We start from the raw sequence: 10,433 nt of genomic DNA on the forward strand, positions 1-10,433 counted from the left end.
TGCCTATGAATGATTTTTCGTTGGGTAAATTTAAAAAGTAGTTGGCTTGGATATTAGGAGATTCATGGATTTTGTGTTATTTTGGCAGATTTTGAAGGTTGGAAGTTCCTGGATAACGTAGGTTGACAAATGGGTTTAACCAAGGTCATGGTGAATTGAAGCTTTTATGTTTTTATGGGTTTTACCAAAGATTTGGATTGTCTTCCTTCTAATTAATGAGGTTTGATGATAGATGGTTGCCCTGCAATTGCAACAAAACCTGGTGGAATTCCATCAAAGTATTGCTAAGGAGGCGCGATTTTAGTTAGACAAAGAAAAGGAAGAACATATTTGGGTTCAATAATCATGGGTAGTTTAGGAATTTTGTCACAATTTTCTATTAACTATGTTACAACTTAAATGGTTAATGTTAGTAGAATGACAGCATGGGTGTATATGTTATAGACATTTGGAACAGATGGACCTTTTGTGGTTTTACCAAACTTAAGGGTCCAATTTATAGTTTGGCCAAATCTCAGGGGAGCTAAATGTAATTAACCCTAAAATAAATGTGTTAATTACTTGTTTGATCACAAAATTTGCTCATACTTAAATACATTAAAATCTTCTTAATTTGTATACAAAATTTTAAATAAAATTTGTATCACTTGATTTGTTGAAGTTTTCAACTAGCACATTAATATTCAGTCAACAGAATTATGCCACATTTCTATGGCTCCATATAAATTGGCCTATTTTTCAAAAATTGATTTTTTAAAATAAAGTTATAATAATACACAAATAAAAATAATTTAAAAAATCCTTAATCCACACAATATCTCAAAAACAGCTCGCAATTATAAAAAAAATTTTAAAAATAATTCTACAATTATTTTTTCTTCTATCTACCACCACCACTACCACCCCATCTCGCCTTCTTTCTCCTTCTTCCTCCTTCTCCCTTCCCTTCCTCTCCCCCACCACCTGCACCTCTCTGTTCCTCTCTTCCCTCAAATCTAGCCTTGATTTGGTGAAGGCTAGATCGTGACTAGTCGCGACCTTTTGGTCATGATTTGGCCGTGATCTGGTCGCTACTAGAGGCTGCGATCTAGTCTCAGCCAAATTGGGGAAGGGGAGAAAAGGAGGATCAAGACATGGTGGGGGAGGGGAGAGGAGAGGAAAGCGAAAAAGGAAGGGGAAGGACAGAGAAGGAGGGAGGCTGGTGGTGACAGTGGTGGGTGGTTGGTGGTTGGTGGTGGCGATGGGTAGTTGGCGGTGGTGTCAATTTTTAAAAAGTATCCCAAAAAATTTAAATTCTAAAAATACCCCAAAATACATTCCAAAAACATCATAAAAAACACTTGAATTATTCACAATAAAAGTTTTTTACATAAATTATTACGGTCAAATTTTTTGAGAACACACTTAAAAACAGCTAATTGATACGGAATACATGTATTTTTCACACATATACATATTCTCTCTCATACATGCACATATTAATATACACAAATACTCTCTCTCTTTCTCCACACACATTTATTTCCGTAACACGTGCTTTTAAATGTAATCTCTTGTCAAACACACAAAATAAACATTATTTTTCTCTCAAACACTCATTTCACACACACAAGCACAAATTTCATATTGACAAACAGTTTATTAACATTAAAAAGTAAGAATTAAAAATCTCTTTTGGAAAAAGTTTGGAAAGCAAACAAAACTATCAGCCGACAATACTAATTGCTGCCAATGAGAGTAAATATAGCAATCCAAGGAAAGAAAGAAAAAATACGTAACAACTAACACATCAAAACAAGTCAAAAGGATAGGTCTAGCAATAGTCTTTTTGGGAACTCGTATTTCTCTTACTTCCCTTGCTCTCTATTGGAAAATAGAGAAATAGGAGAGAAAGGTACAATTGAAAATCCTCTATCTGTTGAAGGAATCCCTCCATTAAGTAAACGATTCGTGGAAGATTTTGGTAGTAGGCTTGCTGGTGATGTAAGGACCCGTAAAATTTCCCTTATTTTATTTTATATTTCCCGCTTGCATTTTCCTTACTTTATTTTATTATATTAATTTTTCAGAGATTTTTATAAGTGAGTATCATTTTTAAATCATTTTTTTGGTATGAGTCAGTACATGTTAAGTTTGAGGTGAGTTATGGACGTAGGACCCGCTAGTGCGGTAAATGCGATATATTTTTGACAACTAGTTGAAGTTTTGTATTAAGGGATATTATTTTACAAGGTGCTAGGAGATAATTAGAGGTTAGCTAGATAGATTAACCATTGGAAGAAAGAAGATAAGCTTGAACCCTATAAGGTGCCAAGTGTCGCGACCCGATTGGAGTTGGATTTTGACCAAAGGTTTCACAACATTCCTAAAACTAATTTTGACCAAGATTTTCCTAATTTTCTCCCTTGCTTGGCCGGCCACCTTGAGAGGAAAAACCAAGAGAGTTTCTTCAACTTCAACTTCAATTCTTGCTCAAATCTTGAGTTTCAACCGTTGAATTATCAAATTACTCCATCAAAGTTGCTTACTAAGGAGGATTAAAGCTTTTAGTGGAGTAAATTTGGGAGGAAGAAGCCTAAGCTACCATCTTTCTTGTGATTATAAGATAACTTGCCAAGAAAATCCTTCTTTACTTTTGATAATTGCATATTAGTGGAGTATATTGTTAAATAGGTAGTTTTGTGAGAAAGTTTATGGTTTGAGTTAGGGTTTGGTAAATTTCAGATTTATTGGTGATTTTTCTGCCCTCATATGATGATTAATGATTGGCCATGGAATGATAGCTTTGTTATGTGCAAAATGAAGCTTTTATATGCAAATTGTGGTTGTCTACGAAAAATTTCAGCTTGTGAAGTAAATTTCAGCTTTAGGCTTTCAATTTGGGGGCTTTCTTGTGTATGGTCTTGGAGCTATTAATTGGCTCAAATTGAAGGGTATTGTGGCCCTAATTAGATGTGTTTTATCGCCTATGAATCGTATGTGCAATTGTGGTTGGTTTGAGATGAAATTTGGTGTTGATTGTAGGATGGAAAAGTAAGAAAAGTTAGGGGATATGCTGTCCAAATTGTGAGGCTACTTGGTTCCTTCAAGTTTGAGTTGATTCTTGGTAGAAATGAAGGGGCTTTTGGGTTGTTAGTGTTCCTAGGTCCTTATGTTACCTTTTCGCCCAAAATCACATTTTTGTATCCTTGCATTAGTAGTTAACTTGATTAAGCATATGACTCGTAGTCGAACCTAAATTGTGTAATCCGTTCACTGGGTTGTGGATATGGAAATAATAATTGTTTTGCCTTCGTTATTTTAGGGTTTTTTGGTGATTAAAGCATACTTTGGGAGGAAACTTTTGAAGTTATTTTCGCTTGAACTGATGAGGGTACCACTCCTTGATTTGTTGATTAACTGGTTTACTTGTACTTGAAATCTGTGACTTGAATGACTTTGAACTTTGTTTATTCTGAATGAGACGATAGTGTACTTTATCACACTCGTTCTCTTGCCTGAGTGACTGTTTACTATATAAACTGGAATCTGTTACTGTGCTTGATCTGATGTCGTTTGGAAGTGTATCCAACGACCTTCTTGTTAAACCTGAGCTCAACCTCGTAGGGAGTCAATTGAATCGAGCTAGTAAGGGCTTGGTCGAGGAAAATTGACAAACCATGGGGACTGTTCCTGGGGAATCTTTGGGTATTGGAGACTCTGGATTTCCGGTATACTCGAGTATTACTACCCACTGTTACTGTTGAGGTGTTCGGGCCCGGCAAGGGGTATGTTTGGTGGACGGAATTTGGCGTAAAGTGGTGCTCTACCGGACTGGTTACTGTACTTGAAAGTTGACGGAGTGTCAACTACTACTTGATCAAGCACTAGTGAAGAAAAGGGAATTTGGCTCTTGAGAGCCACCTGTATCTTTCTATTTGAGATGGTTATTCATTTTCTTATTTGGCGTGATCATTTGATTGATTCCATGATTCTTGATTGCTGGTATATTGGGTACCTCATTGAGCGTAAGTTCACCCCTTCCCGTTACCTTTGTTTTCCTTACAGGAGCAATATTGTGGAAACCATGATTTTGAAGAAAAGAGTCGAGCTAATTATAGTTCTAGTTTTGATTATGCTTCTCTGTATAAGAAAACCCTAATTGTACTTTGATCAAGTATCACCCCTTTGACTTGTAAAGTTGCCAATATGTGTATATAAGTTGTTATCAATGTCTCTTCGACTTATTTGTTGGGAATGTACAGTTTCCGGGTCTATATAAAGTTCACATATTCTGGTTTGGGATTTTGGACGAGTGCGGAGTTCAAACGAGGAAAGAAAACAATTTGGCGGGAAACTGTTCATCAAATCCGACCGTATATTCGGCCAGTTCTTGGCCGGATATCTGGCCAGATTAGCAGGGGAATTTAAAAAAAATTTTGGTTGCTCACTGCCTTGAATCCGGCGGGCAATCCGGCCGGATATCCAGCCAAGTCTTGGCCGGATTGTGACGTGGCAGCTACTGTTCATTTTCATCTTCATTTTCCTTCTTCATTGTTCGTTGTACGTGAATCGTTTGATCGCAGTGTTATCACTTAGAATGGTTTGGCCTTCGTGTTCTCGGCTTAGTAATCTCCGATTGTTAGTTTCTTGGGGTTCTATCGTGCGTTACGTAGGGTTTGCGAGTGTTTTGACTCCGTAGTCCTGGGGAGAGCTGGGCAGGCAGTCTGCCGAACCCTTTGGTTCGCCTCAGGGGGAGGTGGGGCTGTCACAGGTGAATTGTCTATCAAAATATTAGGTACAAAATTGATCTCTTTTCTACACTAATTTTGCTATCCATTAGGGCTAATTGACATTTTGATATTTGATATGGTCATGGCTAAGTACTATGTTGTTGGTGAACTTCATTATGCTTAGTTTTATAATAAATGATGTTGATGAAATGGTAATGGTAGAACTTGAAGAAATATGAAACTAGTAGGGTATGATTTAGTTATCTTATATAGAAATATATTTGAAGTTATCTGTGACGACCCCACCTCCTCTTAGGGCGTACTCAAAAGTTTGGCGACCCGCCTGCCCAACTCTCGTCAGGACTCACTCATGCACCAAAAAATTTAGAAAATAATAACCGTAACAATAAGAGCAATAACAATTCTAACCTTAAATATATACAATCATGGCCATCAAATGCCCATACAATCTCTAAATATAGCCAAGGAGTCAAACTTACAAAATAAAACCAAACAAGCCAGCTAGATAGCTAAGGAGTGCTCACGTGAGCAACTAACAAAATTTAGACAAAGACTATGCCTTCTCCAACTTCCACTCTCATGTTCTCACCCCTGTAAGGAAAACAAATTAATGGGATGAACTTTTGCCCAGTAAGGTTCCAGAAAAACATGCAAGTAAACTAGCAGGCATGTTACGATCCACAGAATATCAAGAAACAAGTCATGTCTAGCTAGATCATGACATAATATAGAGTAAAGTAGGTAATCAGATAGATCATGCAATAATGTATAGTAAAGAACACATTCATATCCAAGGATATATTCTGCTCTCAGGAGCAGGTTCCACAGTAGCTTGTCCGAGGTCTGTTAACACTCCGTCAACCATGAAATTATAATGTTCGTAGATCATCACTAAATGCCAATCTCCGTCCACCGATCATCCTCTTACCGGGCCCGAACACCAATCAAGTATCCAAGGTTCGTCAATCTCCTCAACTAAACCCTTGCTGACTCGATTCGACCAACTAACCATGGGTTGGGCTTATAGCCCCAAGTATTCAAGTATACATGATTTGGGCTTAAAGTCCCAACTATTCAAGTATTCATGAGTGGAGTCGTTGGCTGTCACCCAACGCTCACGCAAGTAATGATTGGAGCCGTTAGCTGTTACTTGACGCTCCGTATCAAGCATGTCACGAGTTCAAGTCACAAGTAAACAGGTTAGGAAATTCTTCCTTTACCCAAGGCTATACAGCTTACCCGACCGCTCTAAAGCTGGTCTCAAGTAATGTGAGAACCTTGAAAAAATATATAGATATCAATGCATATTCCATTGCAATTTTAATTCTTTAATAAATTCTAGCATCATATCTACTTGTTTTTAAATAAGTACGTAGAAATAATTTTATGTGATAAATAATATAATTGTGCCAAAATATTAACATACTTGGTTTCGCTATGTTAAATTAATATTTCTTGAGTTAGAGTAATTTTATTGCCTTAATATAAATTCTTCGAAATTTCGATAGCTCATTTTAATCCCTAATAAGGTTAAGTGTTAATTGGAAACTTAGCATTATAACAAAATCGATATAAGTATACTAAGTATACTTAGGACATAAAAATTTCGATAATTGAACTCTCGTAAGATTAGTACATTATTAGGCATTCAAATTACATTTGGGGTAAACTTTGGAATTAGATTAGAATTGAGGACTTGAGTAGAAATTTGGAGGAAACGTGAAAAGACTAAAATACCCACCACTATCCCAAAAATTTCCATGCAACCACAAAGTATCCTCGGCCAACTCTTAAAAACACTAACATTTCCATTTCTGCCGAAGTGCATTCCCTTCCCTCTACACACACACTCAACCTCCACTACCGCGAATCACTCCACTACATCAGCCTCAACCACAAACACTCCACTCCATTCTCCACCTCGTGATCATCGACGAGAGCAAGAGAGGGAGAACTCCTCGGCTTGAGCAGGAGAAAGGTGAAGAGAGAGAGCGAGCCGCGAGCTGTATTTCTGTTCTGTCCGAGGAAGTCAAGCGAGAGAGAGAGCGAGAGGCAGTCGAGTGAGCTACTGATCATCACCATCTTCACCAGTTCCAACCGAAACACCACAGCTTCAACCATCCGCAACCAGGACCAACACATCCAGTCGCGAGCGAGCCGAGAGGAGAGAAACATCAGCTTTCTGTCGCGTGAGTGAACTTTCGGTGAGGTAATTTCTGGACTGAAACTAACTGATCAAGGGTAGATTAAGCTATCTATGGCCATGCGTGTGAAGCTTAGGCGTTTGGATGATGAATTTAGGAAAAGAAAAATCTGATGTGCGAAGGAATGTGTTTGCCGAGAATTGAATGGGATAATGCAGAGTTAATTTGTTTATTTCTTGATAATCTGAGCTTATAACTGTGATTAGCTGGTTAATAACAAGATGATTAAGCTCTGCATGCAGTTAATTAGTTGGTATAAACCAGAAAAATAAAAATGAAATGGGATGAGCTGGCATGCAAGCCTAGCTGAGAACTTAATCTGGAATGTAGCTCTAATTTTGTCTCTTGGTAGTAACATGAGCTGATAAACATGATTATCTGACTAAGAACAAGACAATTAAGTCGTGCATGAGGCTAATCAGTTCGGCTAAACAAGAAAAAAAAATGAAACAGAAATCTGACGCATGCAAGTTCACTCGAGAATAGCTGAAGAAATTCTGGAAATTGTGGATGATTACAGGTGCTGTCCGAACTTGATTTGAACTAGAAATGATGGTAACTTCATTAAGTAGCCTTGCATGTTAGTTTTGGGTACTTAACACACTGATTCAGCCGAAGAAAAAATTGGATTTAAGACCAATTAGCTGCTGGAAATTTTAGGAGTAACCGAGAGGTTGAGCTGGAATTTTTTTTTAAATGGAAGCTACTTGGTTGAATTTTCAATTGAGTTGTCATGAGCAGGGATTAATTGATGCTAAGAGCTAATGATTGATGAAGCTCTTGGCTCATTTGTTTAATTTTTGATCAAATGAATCTGTTGAAACCTAGGGCTAATGATTGACGAAGCCCTAGTGAAATTGCTGGTTGAAATGTGATTTTACTATATTGGCAAATCTGAGATATAATGTGCATGTGAATCGGAGTCATGAAGTCCGTTTTGATCCTGTGAACTTGAGTATCTTTAGTCAAGCTATTTAAATATATTTTACCCTAGTATTGAACTATAAAATTTGGTATTGAACGCTAACGTTAAGAAACTCGTGTGTCGGGACTTCTAAACTTTGTCAAACCGATATTTCTTCCTTTAGCTTAAACTAACCTTGTTATTGTTAGAAAATGATTTCACTAGTTTTAAAACCCTAGGTTCTACTCTATTCCTTCTCTTTCCTTGAAATTGTCCCTGGTTAGTTGTTCCAGAGGAAATTGTCCAAAAAAAAAATGAGATTTTAATAACTTTAACTAAAAAGCGTGGGAAAACTTGTTCGGCAAGAAACCCTAAGAAATATTTTAACACTTTTACTAGTTTTGATTTTAAGCAAATTGTTGATTCAGTTTTGAAAGGATAAACTAGTTATATACACAGACAACTTTTCCTACGTAACCCTAGAACTGGTATAGCCAACTTATAGTTTTTAAAATTTGATATTTTAGGGTTTAGCGAGAACGCGGATTTCGATTCTCAACTTGATCTCTGAACTTCACTCTTGGTGAGTGTCCTTGCTTGTTCTATGCTTATTTGGTTAAAGTGCTTTCGTGACTCGATATGTGATAATTGGAAAATGATTGCTGGTCCATCGAAGTGAGCAGTGTGTACTTTATCACACTAGCCTTTCGAGTGGCGACTTGCTTGAAGTGTTTTTCGTGAATATTTTGCTTGCACTTGCTATAAGTGTTAGACGTAAAGTCGTTGGGTGAATCCCTCGACCAGTCTATAAATGTTGGACGTAACGTCATTGGGTGAATCCCTCGACCAGTCTAAGGTATACTCGAGTATTACCACTTTCGTGCTTGGCGTGCGGGCCCGGGACAGGGGTAAGATTGGTGGTCGGAGTTAAGAAAAATAAAAAGATCTACACGGACCTTAGGTAGTGAAAGTTGACGGAGGGTCGACTACGGAAAATTTTGATCAAGCTCATGGAGAAATGGCTCCTGAGAGCCCCTGTATCCTATCTTGTGCTGTTAAACGCTTTCCTAATTGTTTACTTTAATTGAAGTTAATACTCGCTATTGTTCTATGTGATTGCATGTTTTGGGGCACCACTGAGCTTTAGCTCACCCCACGTTATTTTGTTTTCCTTGACAGGTTCTGGCATGTGAGAAAGACCTGAAATCTACTTTACTTGTTATGAATGTAATTCGAATTAAACAGTGTAGTTTTGTTTCGGGTTGCCACTTGAAGCTGGAGAAGTGCAAACCCTGGTTTTGTTACTTGGCTTGTAAGAATGTATGTGGCTTGTATGACTTTGTTAAATGGGACTGTTTGACTTTATTCCGTGGTTTGTAATGCGTAAGGTATTTAAGAATCGACGAGTCGCTATCTTAAGGTACTGTTTTCTCTGAAGTTAATGTGGTCTTAGTTATTGGTCTATTTTTGGAGGATCAATATTGTAATCGTTTAGGCTATACTTCGGAAGGATTTGGGCTAGATTTCTTGCGTGAGTCCTGGCGAGAGCTAGGCAGACGGCCCGCCAACCCTCTGGTTCACCTTAGGGGGAAGTGGAGTCGCCACAAGTAAGAGTTCCAATGAAGGGCCCAGTTCAGCTGTTATCGGCTTCCATTTACGCATACGCATGAGTAACTCAAGGCTGTCTAACTTACCTGACATCTCGGATAAGGGTACCAGCAAAGAGCCCAGTTTAGCCGTTGCAAGGAGACATATATAGCCGGCCTATAATCATACACATGTACATGCAAGTCCGCATGCAGGATCATATAATTTGTTTTACAAAGTTCAAGTGCGATAAAGTACATACTCGCTTATGAAATAACAATTCGGAATCCCTAACAATTTCTAACAACAAGTCACATTTGATCAAGTAACATGGAACTTGCGGTTGGGACACTTACCAATTGATCATAATATTTCCACTTCAAACCCTGGTTCATCCTCTTGGACACTCTCGAATCCTGTGATTAGATAATACATCAAGAATCTATTACACTATTAGCCAAAAAGAAATGAGAACTTGGAGTTTCAAAACTTCTCTTGAAAGACATATCAATTTGCAACCAAATTCATGAAAATAAGGTTGAAAATTTACCATTACTCTCAGCTTTTCAATAAAATTGTCTCACTAAAATCACCCCAAAAATTCAAGCATTACCCCTCCAATTCCCTTATACCCTTTTGGATTTAACGCACCAAAAACAACTTTACATTAACTTTTATCAAGGCATATCACATGAATGTATGATGAAGATTGTAGCAAAATTTCAAATCAAGGGCTTGAAGTTCAGCCATGGTTCAAACATGAATCATGCAAGGCATCATTGAGTGACTATAGAGCATGAGTCTCTTTGAAAAAATTCAACAAAATGAAGTTATAAGATGGAAGACCTAGCATATAGTCCACGGTTTAAGCAAGCAATATTCCAGCAAGCCTTTCCTCATTTTTGTCACCAAAACAGCCCCTCTCATACTTATTTCAACCATAAATCACACAAAAATAGGTTTGTACCAATAGAGGAGGTACTAATCATGGATTCCAGCAAAACT

The sequence above is a fragment of the Coffea arabica genome, chromosome 10e (assembly GCF_036785885.1).
Source record: "Coffea arabica cultivar ET-39 chromosome 10e, Coffea Arabica ET-39 HiFi, whole genome shotgun sequence".
Taxonomy (NCBI): Eukaryota; Viridiplantae; Streptophyta; class Magnoliopsida; order Gentianales; family Rubiaceae; genus Coffea; species Coffea arabica.